Source organism: Lynx rufus, unplaced genomic scaffold (assembly GCF_022079265.1).
Source record: "Lynx rufus isolate CCGP_SWC_20201006 ecotype Redwood Valley unplaced genomic scaffold, mLynRuf1.p SCAF_1, whole genome shotgun sequence".
Classification (NCBI taxonomy): Eukaryota; Metazoa; Chordata; class Mammalia; order Carnivora; family Felidae; genus Lynx; species Lynx rufus.
The window spans coordinates 148562817-148583844 of NW_025814823.1; the positions used below are offsets into that span (position 1 = coordinate 148562817).

The 21028-nt window shown below is 33.4% G+C and overlaps 1 pseudogene; it reads right to left on the reverse strand.

Moving 5' to 3' along the window:
- Window positions 1-4893: 4893 nt before the first annotated feature.
- Window positions 4894-5573, reverse strand: LOC124505433 (platelet-activating factor acetylhydrolase IB subunit alpha2-like; annotated as a pseudogene).
- Window positions 5574-21028: the final 15455 nt, after the last annotated feature.

Consider the following 21028-nt stretch of genomic DNA (forward strand, 5'->3'; position numbering starts at 1 on the left):
ATGCAATTTCATTGCTGAAATTAGTGTTAATTTTTAAAATAAATGTTTTTATTTTAGAATAGTTTTATATTTATAGCATAATTATGATGACAGTACAAAGAATCCCCACACTCTCCACATCTAGCTTTCCCTATTATTAGAATCCTGTATTATTAGTATGGTACATTTGTCACAAATTAATGAACTAATGAATTAATACTGATACATTTTTTAAATTAAAATCCAATAATTTTACTTTTTCTATCCCATAAATCTTAGTTTTACTCAATGTCCACATTCTTTTTCAAGATCCCATCAGGTTACCACATTATATTTAGTCATCACGTTTCCTTAGGCTACTCTTGACTGTGACAGTTTCTTAACTTCCATTGTTTTTTACCATCTTGACTGCTTTGAGAAATACTGGTGAGGTATTTTTTCTATAGCCCTCAATTTGAAATTGTCTGGTATTTTTTTCTCATGATTATCCTGGAGTTAGGGGTTTTTAGGAGGAAGACCATAGAGTTAAAGTGCTATTTTCATTATATCATATGAAGGGTACATACATACTTTCAGGACGACTTATCACTGTTGACATTAACCTTGTTTCCTGTCTGGGTGGCATTTGTCAGATTTCTCCACAGTGAAGTTACTATTTCTCCCCCTTTTTCTATGCTATCCAGTTTGGAAGAAAGTCACTCTGTGCCACAGCCCACACTTAAGATATTTATGTTTCTATCTAATATTCTTTTAAAAGTTTCATTTATTCTGCCTGCGTATGTTCCTTTTCTTCTTGTTTTGCATTTCATATTGTTTTAATATTTTATTATTTCACTTTATACCTAAATTGGTGGTTATAAACTACTTTACTATTTTATAATGTGCATGCTACAAATCACAGTACTCATCAAAAAATTATATATATTTTCATTATTAGTAATAAAATTTACTATCTTTACAACAATGCAAGGGCCTTTGAAAAACTTTACATATGTTCTTCTATTTCTGTCATATGTATAAAATTATGTATGTGAGAGGGGAGTGGGGGTGGCTCAGTTGGTTAAGTATCTGACTCTTGATCTTGTCTCAGGTCATGACCTCTCAGTTAGTGAGTTCAAACCCTGCATTAGGCTTCATGCTGGCAATGAAGAGTCTGCTTGGGATTCTCTCTTTACTCTCTCTCTGCCTCTGCTCTCCCTCTCTCTCTCAAAATAAATAAACATTAAAAAATAAAAATTGAAAAGAGACATATATACATGATATACACACACACACACACATATATGTACATATATATATATTTAAAACTATCCAAAGAATTCTCTTAATATTTTTGAATATTGAGAGAAAACAAATTTTGAAAGTACATGGGAAAATCACTGTATAATACCAAAATGCTATATAGATATTTTTAATGTCCTATTAAATTAGGTAACTTGAAAGAAAATAGAAAATAATAATTCATAGTTTACAAACCTGTTGAAAATTTCAAGTTTTTATTGTTCATTACAAGTGCCCTCCTTTTTTTTAATGTTTATTTATTTTTGAGATAGAGAGTGCCAGAGGGGAGGAGCAGGAGAGAGGCAGACAGAGGATCTGAAGCAGGCTCTGTGTTGACAGCAGAGAGCCTGATGTGGGGCTCAAACTCATGAAGTGTAGAATCATGAATTGAGCTGAAGTTGGACATTCAACCAACTGAGCCACCAAGACACCCCAGTAATTGCCCTCCTTAACCTCTGTCATCCATTTAACCCATGCCCCCTCCACCTCATCTCTAGCAACCCTCAGTTTATTCTCTATAGTTAAGAATCTCTTAATGTTTGCTTCCCTCTCTTCTTTGTTTTCCCCTATAGTCATCTGTTTTGTTTCTTAAATTCCATGTATAAGTGAAATCATATGGTATTTGTATTTCTCTGACTGACTTATTTCACTTAGTATAATATACTCTAGCTCCATCCACAATGTTGCAAATGGAAAGAGTCCATGTTTCTGGTGGCTGAGTAATATTCCATTTTATATGTGTGTGTGTGTATATATATATATGTATATGTGTGTATATATATACATATGTCACTTCTTTTTTATCCATTCATAAGTTCATGTACTTTGGGCTCTTTCCATAATTTGACTACTGTTGATAATGCTGATATAAACATCAGGGTGCATGTATCCCTTTAAATCAGTATTTTTGTATTCTTTGGGTACCTAGTAGTGTAATTGTTGGATCAATGTGTAGTTTTATTTTTAACTTTTTGAAGAATCTCCATACTGTTTTCCAGAGAGGATGCATGAGTTTGCATTCCCACGAAAAGTTTAAGAGGGTTCCCCTTTCTTGGCATTCTTACCAACACCTGTTGTTTTCTTTGATGTTAATTTTAGCCATTCTGACTGGTGTGAAGTCATATCTCATTGTAGTTTTGATTTTTATTTCCCTGAGTTTTTCTTCTACTTAGTTGGCATAGATATCAGACTTTTTTTTTTTCAAAGAAGCCTTAATTACAAGAATGAAAATGGTGACCCATTTACCACCAGGGATAATGGGTATATAAACAGAAACTTTAGAATAATATATTTCACCATACTCAAAAACTTCTGTGTGAAAGAGTGGATAGTTGTGACTAGGATCAGTTAAATATAATACAATTATTAAGTTATTGAGAATACTTCTGTATCTATGGAGGAACTCTCTCAGATATAGACATTTCTTTTTCCAATGATAATTTGCAAGTTTTTTTGAGTTTTATTAATATTTTAGTTGCTTAATTACAGGGTAATTATAAAAAAAGTAGGTAAGTGAGTTACATCTATCTTTTTGAACATGCCAAAATGATATTATTTCATAAAGATTAGCTTAAAAATTTTAAGAATTAGTTCAGAAAGATAACTATTAGCTCAGGAAAAAATAAATAAATAAAAGATCAGCTTTAAATTCCATTATTCGTGAGTTCAAAATAGTAAAGAGGAAATATATACAGGAAGAAAGAAAGTATAAACAAGAAAGAAAATGTGTAATTGAAATACTGATTTAATGGGTGCCTGGGTGGCTCAGTCAGTTAAGCATATGACTCTGACTCAGGTCATGATCTCCCAGTTCTTGAGTGTGAGCCCTGCATCAGACTCTGCGCTGATAGTGCAGAGCCTGCTTGGGATTCTTGTCTCCCTCTCTCTCTGCCTCTCCCCTGCTTACTCTCTATCTCTCTCTCAAAATAAATAAAAATAAAACTTAAAGAAAAGAGGTTTGTTTTTTCTCAGAAAGGAAATTTTAATGTAGTAAGCAAGTTTAGTAAATATTGTATTTTCTGTTGGTAATGAAGACCTGATACTTTCAGAAATGTATCTAAAAGAAAAAAAAAGACCAAAAATATTCCTAATAAGAGACTTTACAAGAAAAATATCAGCCCAAGTTCTATCCTTCTCAATCAGGAGAATTTGTCTCCTACACAAATCAGCAACCTCCCTCCAACACAAAAAAAACACTGCCATTTGCCTTGCAAACAGAACATAAAACATATGCCTTAGTTATTGAACTTGCACGTTAAGCGGAATTAGTGTAGAGCATATTTTAATACATTATTTCAGTACCCACTTGGTCTGGTTTACAATATTTGTTTGTAGATCCAGTTTTTGCATATTCCATAAGTATACTGAACAATAAACCATGTGTTGTCCCATTATTTTTTAAATGTCAGTTCTTGTAGCTCAAGCAAACCGTTAAGATTATAAAGAGCTCTCTTGAAAGAAATTCTCAGATGAAAATACATTAAGGAGAAGCTTAAAGTTAAACAAACCTAGCTCTTTTTCACTAAAATGGTGGGATCAAAGTAGAATGTCAATTCTGAAGAGCAGCTCCATTTGTTTCCCCACGAGAAATGTCCAAACTTTTCTGGACTGACATAATTTTAAAACTAAGCCAAAAAAATATAGACCTTAAGATACTATGAAACTTGGAATAATGTCAGAGTTTATGGAATGGGAAACAGAATTGTTTTCTTTTTTCTTTTTAAAGAAACTGTAACTAATACATTTTAAGGGGAAAACAAACCAAACCAAACCAGAACTCTGAATATGGACAGCACTACCCTAGACTCTATGCATAGAACACCATGCAAGAATGAGTTACACGTCAGTAATATCATTATTAGAGTAATTGGCTAGGACTTCTACTTTCAGCTACAGAGCTCCTAAGTCAAAAATGTGTTAAAAAAAAAAGGAGGGGAGGACAAGGAGAAATGGGTGTATGCATGGTTCTATTATACACATGATATTCAGCAGCATTAAAATAATACCTTCCATAGGGTCCTCCAAATTGGGTAAAACCTACCTTCCACTGTTAAACATGGGAAAGATTAAGAGAGTGGAACAAATTAATTTGTAACTACATTTCCCATATTTGAGTGACAAGCATGTTCAATCTACTGCTGTACATTAAGAATATGTTGTGAATACATATGAAGAAAGCAAAATGAAAACAAAAAGCTAAATTATGAACCTTAATAACTGGAAAAACCATCTGTTTTAAAGCCAAATAGGTAGGATGCTGATCATAACTATATATGACATAATCTATAGAAAGAACGGCTAAGAAAACAATCTTCATTTGTTCAATACTTAGCTTGATGTTGTCCTAAGAAAAACAGTGATAATTCAATGAATGTATCATGCATACAACTAAAAAGTCCCCTTCTTGTTTCAAACTAATTTAAATAACAATCTTCCTTGACGGATTTTTCTTCTGTGTCAAATAAACCTTCCATGTACAGGACCAATCTAAATCTTTCCTCCCCTTCAAACACTAGAAATTAACATCCAGGAACATTCTACAACAGAAAGTGCCTTAAGAAAGAGGATTCTGTAGTGTCAGTGATATAACTGACCTGAGGAAGCTGGTGTGCTACTGACACTGATAGGAGCTAGTCAGGCAATGGTGGTTTGATTCTCCTGGGATGTCCTCTAACAATTGCATGATCAGTTCATGCAGTGGTTTGCAGAACTCTGCATAGCCCCCTCCTGTGAGATGCAGAAGATAAAACACGTTGTGGCAGGAGACGGCACAATCCAAATGCATGAAGCTCCCATCAGTACCTAGGAGTTGAACATTGGCAAGCTTAGGCAGGGAAACCTTAAGTTGCTGGTTCACCCTTGTGTTCTTTTGCCTCAAAGGGTGGGGCTTCTCACTTAGAAGTAACAAACCCAGTGCAATGATTTTAGTCAGAAACTTCCTTGTTTTGATAGATTGTATGGTGGTCTCAACTCCACCTGCCATTTCTGCCATATTTTCTTGATTGTTTGTTTCTTCCTAGACAACAATGACCTTTGGTTTAATATTCTCCAGTTCTTCATTCTTTAACCTTCATAAACCATTTCTTATTGTATCTCCGCCAATTCCAAAATTCAGTGCATGAAGTGGGGGGAAAATGCCATATTGTTTATTGCTGCATTAACTGCACCATGGAGTCCCCCACAAGCAATACAACAAGTTCACTGTCTTTACAGTCCAGGACAAATCCGTTGTGCTCAGACATACATCTGTCATCCCCTTAAATGTCTTCTGCTGTATGTGGAATAGCTTCTGGGTTTGAGTCTCCTTGGCTCATTCTACACTCAGGCAGATGGTACATGTGGGCCTTTAATGGTTGAGACATCCGTGGGTGGTGCATCTGTAGCTCAATGGGTCCCAGGGGCCCTGCTCCAATGTGCCTGCCCTTGGGCCAAGCACCAGCCGGAGCTGCTTCTCCTCTCCTCTTGACCATGACAGCAAAGGCAGCTTTTCTTGGACCCTCCTTTTTTTTTTTTTTTTTTTTTTTTTTTTGCAAATATGCTTCATTAAATGCTTTAAGTTTGCTTTATTTATTTATTTATTTATTTTTCTATGATCCAGCTGAATGTTAGTGGGTGTGTTGTAGAGGGTAGATTTAAGGCTTAAGACTCAATTCCTTTATCTGACTTACAGAGATAGGCATTAGTATTTGGCCGGGTTGCACAGAGGAGTGCAGACAATTAATCCATTACTAGTCATCATGTTTTACAAGAAAAAGAAACTAGCTATGTATTATAAAAAGGAAAATGTCTCCTTTCATAAACACCCATCTTACCTTTCTCATTAAAACCTAGTTTGTATGCCTTTAAGCAGACTAAGAAATACTCTACAAAGAATTAATTAGCATTAGTTGACTAACTGTAAACACACAATTTGGGTAACCTATTTTGTTGTAGATCCAAGAAGATCAAACAAACAAACAAATAAATAAAAATAAATCAGCTACTATGCCATCTACCAAAGGAGACAGATATGTGAAGACCTGGCAGTAAACACAATTAATGCTGTGAAGCAAAGTAAGTGACGATATAGGCAGAGGAAATGTAAGTCAAGGAATAGAGATTTATAGATGTTATTCTCTCTTTTTTTTCAAATAAAATTCTTTCTCAAGAAAAACATGAGTTTGGGATGCAATTAGAACATAAGGGAGAAACTGAAACAAATCTGGAAAGGCAGTTTGCTATCAGACAGTGGAAGATCCTGAATGCATATAAATGAGTTTAGATTAGAAAAGATCTAAAAGTTTGGTAAGGAGAGTGGTATGACCAAATATTACAGTATGACCAAATATTTTCTTTTTTAGAAAGAAAAGTGTGGCTGGCATGTGGAATATGGTTTAGAGTGAGTAAAAACAAAAGTGAAAGACTAGTTCTACAAGCTCAGATGAGAGACAGTTGAAACTTGTATCAGGCAGTAGTAATATAAATATTACAATAAAATAGTGGGAGGGGCGCCTGGGTGGCGCAGTCGGTTAAGCGTCCGACTTCAGCCAGGTCACGATCTCGCGGTCCGTGAGTTCGAGCCCCGCGTCAGGCTCTGGGCTGATTGATGGCTCAGAGCCTGGAGCCTGTTTCCGATTCTGTGTCTCCCTCTCTCTCTGCCCCTCCCCTGTTCATGCTCTGTCTCTCTCTGTCCCAAAAATAAATAAACATTGAAAAAAAAAAATTTAAAAAAAAAAAAAATAAAATAGTGGGAGAAGAGAGAGAGTTAATGAAAAAGAAGCAGAAGGATAGGGCTTATTTACACAGACAGGAGGATCCAAGAAAAGCCAGAGGTTGGAGTGAAAATCAGAAAAGAAGAGAGAAGTAGGTAAGGGGAAAATGGGAAATCACAATTCATACCTCTCTGTTGTTAAGAAACTATTTTGAACCACCCTCAATTTTTTCTGAAACAAATGCTTCCAATTTGTCCTATGGGATGTTTTTACTATATCACACTTAGTTAAAATATAAGCTTTCAGGGACTACAACATACAACACTGTTTTCAGAAGCTTTAAAGTCTAATAACTAAATTGTTTTCCTGAATTCAGGCTTTTTTTTTTTTTTCCCCTGACCATACCATTAAGCACTACTGTAAAATTGGTTTTGTTATTAGCCTAAGGCTTCTAGTAAGCACTTTTACTTTTCTAAAGGGTGAAAATCACAGACCCTTATGCCCTAAGTAATTGAGATATCAGTATAGCCTTAATTTTATTCATGGAGATTTACATTCAATTTCCATTAACCTTAATAGGAAGCCATTACCTAACTGGCATGGGTTATTGGTAATTCAGAAAAATTCAAGATAGACTTACTTCATGTGATATTTTTGTTGTTGTTGTTACGAATGTCAACAACTTTCATTTCAAACTAAGTATGCATCATGTTATCTACTCCTAAACAATTCTGCACATTGGCAAAACTAATCATCTTATAGGAAAATTGTAAAAGAGCATTGAATCCGCTAAGAATGTTAAAGTATCTTTTAAAAATGCTCAGTTCTTATAATTATTTTAAGAAATGTCTAATAATCTGGGAAGTTATCTAAGAGAGATTTTATCCTTGATATCTGAATACAGATTCAAACAGCAAAACAAAACAACACAAAATATCAGCACATGTCAAATATATAATTAAATACAAAGCTTTGCTGTTAATATTAGATTTTTAAATGTAACTTATGAATTTGTATAATTTGGGTGATGGAATTATTTAATTCAAATAATTAATATTGGGGAGCAGGGGACGCCTGGGTGGTTCAGTTGAGTGTCCGACTTTGGCTCAGGTCATGATCTCGAGATTGACAAGCTCGAGCCCCGCATCAGGCTCTGTGCTGACAGCTTGGAGCCTGGAGACTGCTTTGGATTCTGTGTCTCCCTCTCTCTCTGCCCCTCCTCTGCTCATGCTCTTTCTCTCTGTGTCTCAAAAATAAACAAACATTAAAAAAAAGAAAAAGATCAGGGAGCAAAAATAAATGAATTTGAATTTAATTTATAGGAGAAACATTAAAATTAAAACTTAGAATTAAATATCAAATGATTATATATGAATATATATATATGAATTAATAATAGTGTCAGTTCATGTTCATCTACAAATAAAGTGGTTGTAGAAAATCATAACAACAGCAAAACCACAAGAATCGCTATGATAACATCACCCTTAAATTCTACTTTGACATTTAAATTTGTGTATTACTTTTTAAAAAAATTTGCCTATTTAAATAGTATTTATAGGGGCGCCTGGGTGGCGCAGTCAGTTAAGCGTCCGACTTCAGCCAGGTCACGATCTCGCGGTCCGTGAGTTCGAGCCCCGCGTCGGGCTCTGGGCTGATGGCTCGGAGCCTGGAGCCTGTTTCCGATTCTGTGTCTCCCTCTCTCTCTGCCCCTCCCCCGTTCATGCTCTGTCTCTCTCTGTCCCAAAAATAAATAAACGTTGAAAAAAATTAAAAAAAAAATAAATAAATAGCATTTATAGTTATGTATTTTCCATGTATTTGGGGCAGAATTCATTATTATGGAATAATCAATAAAAGTATATTTCACCTTTCATCTGTCACATTTTCCATGCAGGAAAATTAGGATATAAGCTAAATTTATCTTTTCCTAGAAAGAGTTAAAAAAAAATAATCGTATAATGAATACTAAAATACAATTAGTTGACTATAAGTACAAATCAAATTTCTAAAATTAAAGCTGTTTTGATGTTATAATAGAAACATATTAAATTGCTTAGGCTGTTGTTTTAACTGTTATTCAAATGCAACTTTATGAAAAGTCAGTGAATGGGCCTAATATTCAGCAGTTTGTATGTGAAGTAATCCTGGCTCTGTTAATCTTTCTGCTGTTTTTATCTAACCTGTGATTAAAGCAAGAGATAGAGAAACAGAAGGGATTGCAATTTTCTCAGCCAAGTTTTCTTTTTTCTTTCTTTTTTTTTCTCTTCTCTTCTCTCTTCTCTTCTCTTCTCTTCTCTTCTCTTCTCTTCTCTTCTCTTCTCTTCTCTTCTCTTCTCTTCTTTCTGAGGGATAGGACCAGCAGGGGAGGGGCAGGGGTGGGGCGGGAAAATAGGATATGAAGGATATGAAGTGGACTCTGCACTGACAGCAGAGAACCCATTGTGGTGCTCAAACTCACCAAACCTGAGATCATGACTTGAGCTGAAGTCAGAGGCTTAACCAACTGAGCCACCCAGGTGTCCCAGGTCCCATGTTTTTCAATGTCTATATCATTGGGCATTCACCTCATTAGGGATTTTGTTTACATGTATATCTGACTCAGTAGATCTGGAGTGAAGGATCTAAGACCAACTTTCTATCAGTCTCTTACATAATGCCAATTTGGGTACTTTACTTTGGGTAGCGAGTCCGTTTCTTCTAATTTTCCCAAAGAGGTCAGGGTCACCCTTGATTTCCAAAGATCATAAAACTCAACATGGACAGAACCCAAACTATGTAGTAGTTGTTCTATTAGTGACTTCTCAATATTCTTTATGTTTCTAAATGTTTATTATGTCATTCTCTATGTCACAGAATTTATATTTTAGTTCCATTTAATTCAAAACTAAATCATTGTTAGTAGTACTCTCCAATAAGTTATTTTTAGTAGAAGGGGAACCCTAACTTAGGCAGAATAATGATAACACTTAGGAGAAATGAGAAATTAAACCTAAACCAGGATTGGGAGCAACAGTGACCTGTAATATCAATATAATACCTTATGTGTGTCAGTGGCACGGATGATTTAATATGGAAGTACCACATTGTGTCTTAATTTTGGTATGATGATTCGATTCGATTCGATTCGATGGACACACACAAAAAAATCATTTGAATTTAATCTTTAAAATTTTGTACATATTTCCCCCTTGTGACTTTAGTCAAGCATGCCAAATCATTACAACAGAGTTCCCAACTGGTATAGAGATTTTCTTTAGCATGTATAATGAAGTGCACTGTAAACTGGAGTAAGGTTACAGCTAGGTCTGCCAGCTTGCTGGAAGCCGGAATGAGAAAGCACAGATAGTTGATTTGTATTGATGCAATCTCTAATTTGATTATGTTTCAATCTTTCCAAAAGCTTTTAAAATGTGTCGTGGAATGAAGTTGGATGATTACACATTGTCTTCTACTAATAATAGGTATAAATTTAGCACATCTTAAAAGCCTGCATGAATGTGTCAGTTTACAGGAGTGATATTGAAATTATCTACAGTGATGCATTTCAAGGAGAACACAAACAGTAAGATAAATGGAAATACAACTATTTTTTAATAGACTCTTTCTTAGGGAAAATTTCCACTCGTGTCTACAAGCTTTTAAGGAGAACAGCAACCTAGGAGTCAAAAATAGTTGGTGGTCTAAAGTAGCTGGAACTATGTCAAGTTGGTCCATTCATACTCTGGTCAGTCTCTAAGCAATGTTAACTACCTCACAGCGCACAGCATCTACTAAAGCATCTATTTTCACACTTGCATGAAAGACAGGCACATAGCTGACTATAACTAAAAATGAAAAAAAGAAAGAAAGAAAGAAAGAAAGAAAGAAAGAAAGAAAGAAAGAAAGAAAGAAAGAAAGAAAGAAAGAAAAACAGAACAAAACAAAGAAACAAATAAAAACCTGTTTTCACAAGGCCCCTTCTATTTCCCACTTATTCAGCTTAGAGCACTATACTTAATCTAATTCTCCCAATAACACCCAGCTCTGGGTTTTTCCTACTCTCTTCCCCCATGAAAAATAAGAACAACTGTCCTCCATCTTTCCAACTTGATCTCCTGTTGACAGAACAGTCTGTTTCATTGAGTTGGTGATAAACACTTAGACTTGTTTATCAATGACTCATGGATTATGGGATATGCAATTTCAATAATGACACAAAGTGCTGGATTTAGAGAATATGACATATTACTCCATTCATTGAGCACATTTATATTGTATATTTAAGATCGTCAACACTCTCTCCCTCTCTCTCTGCTCCTCCCGTGTTCATGCTCTGTCTCTCTCTCTCTCAAAAATAAACATTAAAAAATTAAAAAAAAAGATAGTCAACACTCTGTGCTTTGCAGGACTACATTACAGAGATATAAATGATATTTCACATTCCTTACAACCTAGACAATGATCATAAATGCAGAAATTTCAGGCATCTTAAAAATTCTTTGGGTGTACAATACTGTATGTTTTATTTTGAGATGTTTAGGGACCTATAAATTATAACACATAATTAACTATAAGTTGTGCCTATGTATAAGACTGTGTCTATGGAAAAGTAAAAGACAGAGTTATATGAGCCTTTCTTTTAATTCTAGGCATTTTAGTTTTACAATGCTGTATAGAGAAAATGGAAGTACATTCACTATGGACTAGTTCAGAATCAAATGAAACATTAGTAATTTATTCAATCTGAAAAATGTACTTGTAATTACATCTCAAAGATTCATTTTATATTACTAGGATCCAAGACAACCCCAAATGTAACTTTGGTAAGGCAAAACCAATCTAATATCTCAAGTTAGGAAAATTTACTGAGAACTAACAATACAAACATACATGTAAGTGCGCACATGCACACAGAGTCACACATAGGTCTGTGCATATATGCTGTTAGTTTTTCTTACTTTCCCTCTTTCTTTTCCCAAACATCACATGGGCAAAATGATAAAAACATGTTGGAGCTAATGTAGAAGAGTGTTTAGATAATTTAAGAGCAGATAAGAAACTACCTAACAACATAATTTGGCCCTTAAAGCCATTGGTGACATTTCTAAACATCTAATAATTACACAGTTGAACCTCTTTCTAGAGTTCAATGTGAAGTTAAAGCTTACCTGGGGGCTTACTGAAACTTATGCATGGTCAAATCTTAACTTTTCTCTGCCTGGCTAGAAGGAAAGCTGATTTCCACAACTCTCTAATCTGACATTTCATCTACAACATTCTTTATATTGGTTTGTCTCACTTAACAGTAGAGTTTATTTGTGTCTATTTCTGTTCCACTTTTGTAACAAACAGATGGAACCATGAAACAGTATGTGTTTGCTTTCTAGTTATATCACAAGAGTTATTCTCAAAAAGATTGTATGTATCATATAGTTATTTTTCCCAAACCCTTCCAATTCAGTAGTTAATTCAAAAAGTCTCTCTGAAGATAGATTGCTACTATTTTAATATTTCTTGGCATAACAGCTTCCCATTTAGTTGCAAAATTGTATTCTAATTAAATTCTTTTCAAGAAGCTATGCAAATTATTGGCAGACTTAATGCTCCCAGCATGTATCTTTTCTTCCACTGCAAGATTTCAGGAGTTTCATGCACAATTAATTTACTAGAGACAATATCTTTATGTGTGTGATTCATAATACTGTATTATTTGGGGATATCTCCTTCCTTTAAAAGAAAATCCAGGAAATAGAGACATCTTTCAATTTTCATCTTTTTTTTTCTCTGACTGCCATTTAACTTCATTTGGACGGCCAAATTGAACTTTTAGAAAACTTACTTCCACAGAATGTTTTCATTGATGACTTTGTATCAAAGCCCAAATTTCAAACAGGCACAGATAGTCCTTTCATTCTCTTTGTCACATGGTTGTGTGTGCAGACAGCACAAATTCCTTTTTCTTTATTCTATACCATATATAACACTTTTCTCTTTGAATCTAATTATAGTATTCCTCCCTTTTTGTTCCCACCAATGGCCTCTTAACTAATTCTAGGCCATTTGAGAAATTATTTAATTTCTGGCAGGCTAGCCTAATATGAACCAGAATACAATTTATTTAATTCAACTAGGCTTAATAAAATCTTAAAATCTAAAAATAATCGAGACAAAAACTCTTAATAAACATTTGTTGAATAAACTTCTCCGCATCTGCAATGATAAGACAACATTCACTTGTCAATTTTCCTAAATGGACCTAATGAAATTCATTGCCAATTATAAGAGTAAAGGTGGATTACCCCAAATTCCTTAATCTCTCTGTGGCTCAGCCTCTTTCCTATAATATTGGTGTAATATTGGGAAAAAAGTAATATTTATTTTATAGAATTATTTTGAGGATTAAATGAAATACATATACAATGAATGGATCAGTGTCTGTCATCTATCATTCACACAATAACAACCACCACCACCACAATAATAATAGGCTTTCCTAAATAACATGTGTTAGCTTCAGTTAGTTCTTTAGGAAAGTAAAAGATAGAGAAATAGCAGACAGGGGACATGGACCTAGTCAAGTCCAGGAACTCAGAGTAGAAAACACAAAGATCAGAAACAATATTAACATTTTGACAGGTTGAATACAAAATGGAATAAGAACATGAGGTTATAGGCAGGTTTTGAATTTATGTGATGTGGAACTGATAACAAAATGGACAAGGAGAGCGGGAAAAATCACAAGGCTGATGAGAATTGTTCTTTTGACAATCAACATAGGATGCATCAGGGTGGGGATGATAGGAACATTATAAATAACCCAAAAAAACAAATATGCATTAACTTAAGCAATACCAACACGCCCTTTCAACAAAAAATACCAGTTTCTTTTAGACAGACTGATCAAATTCTTAGCATAATTCAATTGATGGGAAGAAATATAACAAGTCCTTTTTATAAAATATTTTGTTCTATTTCTCACACATCTAGATTTGGTTCCAATCTTTAAACATTTACATTTTTATAAAGTTATTTTTCTTATCATTTAAGTTAGCTTTGGGTGTAATACTTACACATATTCTGAAATTCTCAACTCAGAGTTTTTACAACTAATCCCATTATATTAAAAGAGAATAATAACAACTATGGATTTTGAATATTTATTATGTACCAGCAGCTGGTCTAAACCTGTTCTAATCCATTTACTTTTCATTGCAGTCTGATGGAATACTATTGAGAGATGAGGACAAAGGTAACTTGGTTCCAGAACTCATGAAAACATTAGGATGATCAGTCTGCTTCTTTAGTAAACAAATAATGTGGGAGCATCATGATGACCACAGAGGAGCCATTAGAATATCATTACTGTGGTAAGGCTTCTGAGTGAAGTCAAGTAATTTATAGATAGCTGATTTTATTTTTTCTTGGACCTCTTATATGTTTTCACTCTATTAAGTACATATTTTATTTAGGCAATCAAATGAACCAAAAGAGGCCAATATGTCTGGGCCTTTTGCAGGGAGAAATGCCCCCTGGCCCTCCCACACTCCTATTACAAGGTAGCATACTTTCATATTCAAACATCCTTCCCCTTGGATGGACATTGTTGAAAACTGATTTAAAGGCAATGCTTCCACATGGATGAAAGCTTAGCTGCATGGAATAAGCGAATAAGCTTAGCTTATTCTTGCCCTAGAGAGAGCAAGAGGAGATGTACTACATTTCAGTGTATCATTCAAAGACGATAAATGTAACACACCTTGTACAGCAGCAGTAGTCTGTGGCCAAGACTCAGAGCTGTGACAATGTCTCCTCTCTTCCAATTCTTCACAGTCACTTTCTTCCTCACTGCTAATGCATCAGGAGAGAGAACTTTTCCCCAACTGGTCACTTTCCTCCTGAGATCAAGTAAAAGAAATAATGAAATAATAAATATTAAATCAATTCCTTTATCTTAGAGAAAGAAGCTCAATAAATCAAAACAATCCTTTGTCTTTCTGAGACACGTTATTTCAATGCATAGTGAAATTTAATCAAATCATTGGGTGGATTTTATTGATCAAAGAGAAGATAATCATTATATTCTATAACAAAATAACCAAGTACAGTCTAATACCTATTTAACCATTTCATCTAAATGCCATGCTTACATAATGTAAATGGGATTTTAATATATTTTCTGTTAAAAAATGTTTAAATCCTAAAGTATATCATTTAAAATAAATATGGCCTTTTGTAGAAACGTGGATGGAACTGGAGAGTCTTATGCTAAGTGAAATAAGCCATACAGAGAAAGACAGATACCATATGTTTTCACTATTATGTGGATCCTGAGAAACTTAACGGAAGATCATGGGGGAGGGGAAGGAAAAGAAAAGGCTAGAGAGGGAGAGAGCCAAAATGTAAGAGTCTTAAAAACTGAGAACAAACTGAGGGTTGATTGGGGGGTGGAGGGAGAGGTGGATGGGTGATGGGTATTGAGGAGGGAACCTGTTGGGATGAGCACTGGGTGTTGTATAGAAACCAATATGACAATAAATTTCATATTTTAAAAAAAATTGTCTTTTTATATGGCGTAGTGTCCATTAAGTGTTTTGATCATTTAATATTATTTGTTCCCCACTTAAGTCTCTTATTCCCATTTATTTTCTAAAATACACTGAAATCAAAAGACTATTTTTCCATGGAAAACATACACAAGGAGATTCATCATTATGTAGCAGGAAAACTAGTGGCACAATAAATTATGCTCCCTAATGCTTAATGTTTATATTAAATAAATATTTGTTCTGGATAAAGCCCAATAACATATTTTAAAGTTAAAAAAATAAGAAAATCACAAAAATATGTGTCATCTATAAATAACAAAAAGATTGTGAATAAGAAATAGATGTCTACAACCCCAAATGCTGAGAAAGCCAAATTCTGTCTGTTTTGAAAATCTATTTTTGCTTATTTGTGATATTTTTAGTTTATAAAATTGTCAAAAAATATTTCAATAACAACAAAGGGAGTTTTACAGCTTACAGAGAATAACTTAGAGCTAAATGATATAATTACATGCACCTTACAAATATACCTCTGTTGAGCTCTAGGAAGTAGTATGCATGGTGAAATTAATCTTTGATAAACTGGCAGCCAGAATAGAGTTATTAAAGTGACAATTTTTATTTGTTTGTTTTGGTTTTGTAAATTGCTGAGCAGCTGTGTTCCCATGTGACTGAAATCAGTAGAAAGGATTTCAGAATGCTGGGCAAACAAAAGTGTTCCAGGTGGCTAAATTGTGAATCAAATATTTTCACATTCAAAACAAGAAACCTTGCTCTTATAGTCTATCATTCATATTCTACATGCACATACAAAAAAGCTTCACATTTTGAATACTGCCTCTGATCAGGAAAGGAGTTGGTATTTCAAATTCCTATTAAAGTATTAATTAGCTAATTGAAGAAAATATGATTTGTTAGTAAAGCCATTAGGAAAATAAATGTCATCTGTTAACAAATTTTATAGCATGTTTAAACTAAAGTCAATTTGGATGCATCCAATGCTTTTAACTATTAGCAGGACCCAATGTATCAATGTTACTCTCAAGCAATAGAAAAGACTGGATACTCTAAGTATAAAAGAAGAGTAGGTAAAATGCAAAGAGCACATATCAAGAAGGATCTACTATTCAGATAAGAGCTGATCGGGAAAGCCAGTAAGGAAGAGTACATTTAAAACTTGAGTGGCAATCAGGAAAATATAGTTAACAGAGTCACTTATAGCCACACTTAATTTCATGAAAGTATAAGCTGTATGACCATTTCATTTAGGTGTTACCAATATATTATAGTATTAGTTTTCACTAAATATTCACTCTAAGTATTTTCTCATAATGTATTCATTGGTCCTGTTTAATACAAACATTTATTCTTTATGTATTTCATTATGATTGTCCAGTTTGTGGATTATTCAAACCATGTGCTTTCTGAAAAGTTAATTTTTAGCCATTTTTACTAATTATTGGACTTCCACCAAAATGCAAGACTAATTACATTCATATTCTTAATGAATAGAGGCTTTTTCTTCAAAATATATTTTTCTTGATAAATTAAGAAAAATATACATTTTGAAAAGTTAAATTATATTTTCTAAAGTTTTAATATATTTTTGCATTGGTGAAGTAAAATTTAGCTGTGTATGAAAACAGATCAAGATAGTGATATACATTTTAGACTAAGAATTTCAAATTAGACAGTGACACTGATATGATATTTTTCATTCAAGAATTTTAAAGTAAGTAGTATACAGAGAGTACAGACAGTGATTAGGCCAGAATAGTAAATAACTTTGGTGGCATATTTATAAATCTAGGATAACAAAAGAAGAACAAAAAGGGAAAGAATGATTATTTTTTTAAAAAAATTCAATTTATAGTCCATGTAAGGAGATTCAAAGGCCATACTCCTGTTCTCACAAAAGGAAAAGAAAAGCTGAATAAAATGAAAACCAACAACTCTTAAAACCATCAGAGAATTGAGATGTAACAGGGCAAACCACCTCCCTGGAAAGAAAGGAAGGTACCAAATAATCACAGTTTACCAAAAGCATAAAACCCAAAAGCAGAAGCCTACCACTCAAACCAATACTGGTAGGAAAACTTAAACTGTAAATGACAAATTTCTGGAGACTTAGTGTGTGTTAGCTTGAGAGTTTAAAAACCTCTAAATGTCTAGTCATAGGAGGTCCCACACATTCATGAGTTTTGCCTTTAGGAATCCAATCAGGTTCTCAGGATAATGATCTAGGAAAAATTCCTCAGCCAACCTAGGAGAAAGGAAATACCAAACTCCAGCTCCCTGTAGCCTTCCTAACTCCAAAAAAGCAGATGAAAACAACTGATGAGGGAGATGAGAAGCAAATGGGATGGTCAAAACATATGAATGCAGTCTCACTAAGAGAATGAAATGTAGCCAAAGAATTATAGATTGTTTTTCCTCTCCCCACATTTTACCACATCATTCAGGTCCTTGTATAATATCTAGAAGAACTGCTTTAAAAGGAGTCTCTAGAAAAACTCAAGACACCATGAGAGACTAGGATGTTAGTAGGAATTTAGCTCCTAATACCTACCTCTACAGAAAACAGTGTACATAACCTACCTTCTAGCCAGATAAACATAAAACCTCACACTGCTTACCACAGTTTCTTTCACTAGACAATCATGTCAAGCTTTTAAGAAAAAGTCACAAAGCAACCTAAAAGGGACATTTATAAAAAGTTTGAAGATACAAAGCAATAATCAGAACCAGACTCAGAAGAGAGTTTGACATTGGAAGAGATTTTGACATTATCAGATTGGAGTCTTAAAATAACAATGATTAACATGGTAAGAGCTCTAACAAAAACAACAACAAAAAAGTGGACAACATGAGAAATTCAGAAGGGTAATGTAATCATGGAGATGAAAACTCAAAGGAAGAATCAACAGGGTATCATAGAAATCAAAAAGTCTATAAGAGAAATGGATACTGCCTTTGAAGGGCTCACTTGTAGACTGGACACAGCCAAGGAAAGAATAAATAGCCTGGAAGATATGCCAGTATGAACTTCCCAGGGGTGCCTTGGTGGCTCAGTCAGTTAAGCATTCTGACTCTTGATTTGGCTCAGGTCATGATCTGAAGGTTGTAGGATTGAGCCCTGTATCAGAGTCCACACTTAGTGTGGAGTCTGCTTAAAATTCTCACTTTCTCTCTCCCTCTGCCCTATTCCCCACTCACACACACACTCTCTCTAAGAAAATAAAACATAACCTCCCAAACTGAAAACAAAGAGAAAGATGAATGTTAGAGAGACGGATAGATAGGTGGATAGATAGACAAACAAACAAACAAATAAATGAATGGATAGAGTTTCCAGGAATTGAGGACAGTTACAAAAGTCTAATATGCATGAATATGCATGTACTGAGAATATAATAACATAGAAGAAGAAAGAAAGGAACAAATATTTGACATAAAAATGTCTCATTGTTTTCCTAAATTAATGACAGACACCAAACCACTGATCCAGAAAGTTCCAAAAACACCAAACAGGAAAATCCAAAAAACTTACACCTAGGTGTATTGTTTTCAAAACGCAAAAAATCAAAGACAAAGATAAACATCTTTAAAATCTAGGGAGGGGTAGAAAGCTTACTGATAGAGGAACAAGGATAAGAACTACATACAAATTATCGTCCAAAACCATGCAAATAGGAGAACAGAAAAGTAAAATATTAAAAGTGCTAGAAAAGGAAAACAAACAAAAACACCAAAATTCTGTATTCAGTAAAATTATCCCTCTAAAGTGAAGGAAAAAATACTTTTTCAGACAAACAAAAATTGAAAGAATTTGTTATCAATAGATCTATCAAGAAAAAAATATTAAAAAAGCCTATTCTGAGAAAAGAAAAGTTTAAGTCAGACTCTTAGATTTACATGAACAAAGGAAGTATGTGAGAGAAGGAATCATTGAAGATAGAATAAAATATTTTTTCATATTCTTAATTGATATAACACAGAATAATTTTTTTCAAATTATAATAGCAAACTGTATTTGATGATTATAGCTTAACATAAGTGAAACGAATGAAAACAATAATACAGGAGAAAGGTGAGAACAAGGAATATAGTTTTAAGGTGGCTTCCTCATTCATGAAGTGTTACTTGAAAGTAGACTTATATTAGTTGTAAATGTGTATTGTAAATTCTAGAAAAAAAAACACTAAAAATATCCTAAAGTACAACTGATAGGCTAAAAAAAAAGAACAGAAAATGCAATTATTTAAAATGCTGAATTAAAATCAGAAAGGCAGAAGGACTTGAAGACAAAAAGAAACAAAGAACAAGGATGATGAATAAAAAACAGTTACATATAGGGTAGACATTAAACCAACTTTACATCAATAATCACTTTATATGTGATTAATGCAAATTAAAAGACAATAATTGTCATTGGATAAAACCAAAATACTCAACTATATGTTGACTATAAGAAGTCTGCTTTAAAGACACAGATAGAATTAAAAACAAAATGATGAAAAAAGATAAAACATAATAATATTAATCAAAAGGAGCCAGATTAGCTATATTAATTTCAGACAAAGTTAGCTTTAGACTAAGGAAAAATTATCAGAGATAAAGAGGAGTATTACATAAAATAAAGGGATCAATTCACCAAATATACAAAATGATGTGTATGTACCTGACAACAGAGTGTCAAAACATGTGAAGCAAAAACAAATGAAACCTAAATAAGAAATAGATGAATCCATTTTTGTAGCTGGAGACCTCAACATCCCTTTGTTAGTAATGGATATCCAATAATCATAAAACCAATAAGCTTATAGTTGAAATGACTAGCAACACCAATCATATGAATCTAATTGACATTTATAGAATAATTCATCCAACAACAGGATATACATTCTCTTCAAGCACTCAGGGAAATCACCAAGATAACTACATTCTGGGCCATAAAATTATCTTAACAATTTTAGAAAGAAAAAGAAAATACAAAATATTCTTTTAGACCACAATAGAATTAAACTAGAAATCATTAACAGAAAGATAGCCAGAAGGTCATCTAATACATTGAATAACTCTAGGTCATTTAAGAATTTGAAAAAAAAATATTTTAAACTAAATGAAAAAAGTATATAAAAATGTGAAGAATGTGAATAACACAGTGCTTTGAGGAAAAATTATAACATTAAGTAAAGACTTTAGAAAACAGCAATCTAAGGTTGATAATTTAATCTTCTTCCATAGTAAATTAGACAAGTAAGAGAAAGTTATATCCAGAGCAAGAAGAAAAATAAAATAAAATAAATAATCAGGTATCCATGAAATTGAAAAATATGAAATTAATATAGAAAAATCAATAACACTAAGTGTTGGTTCTATGAAATAATAATAAAACTGATAAAAATCAAGTCAGACTAATCAAAAAATAAAACAAAAAAATCGTACATTACTAATAGCAGAAATGAAAGAGTCTATAGTGATCTCATGAACAAAAAAACATAATAAAGAAATATTATGAAAAAATTTATGCTCACAAATATGAAAACT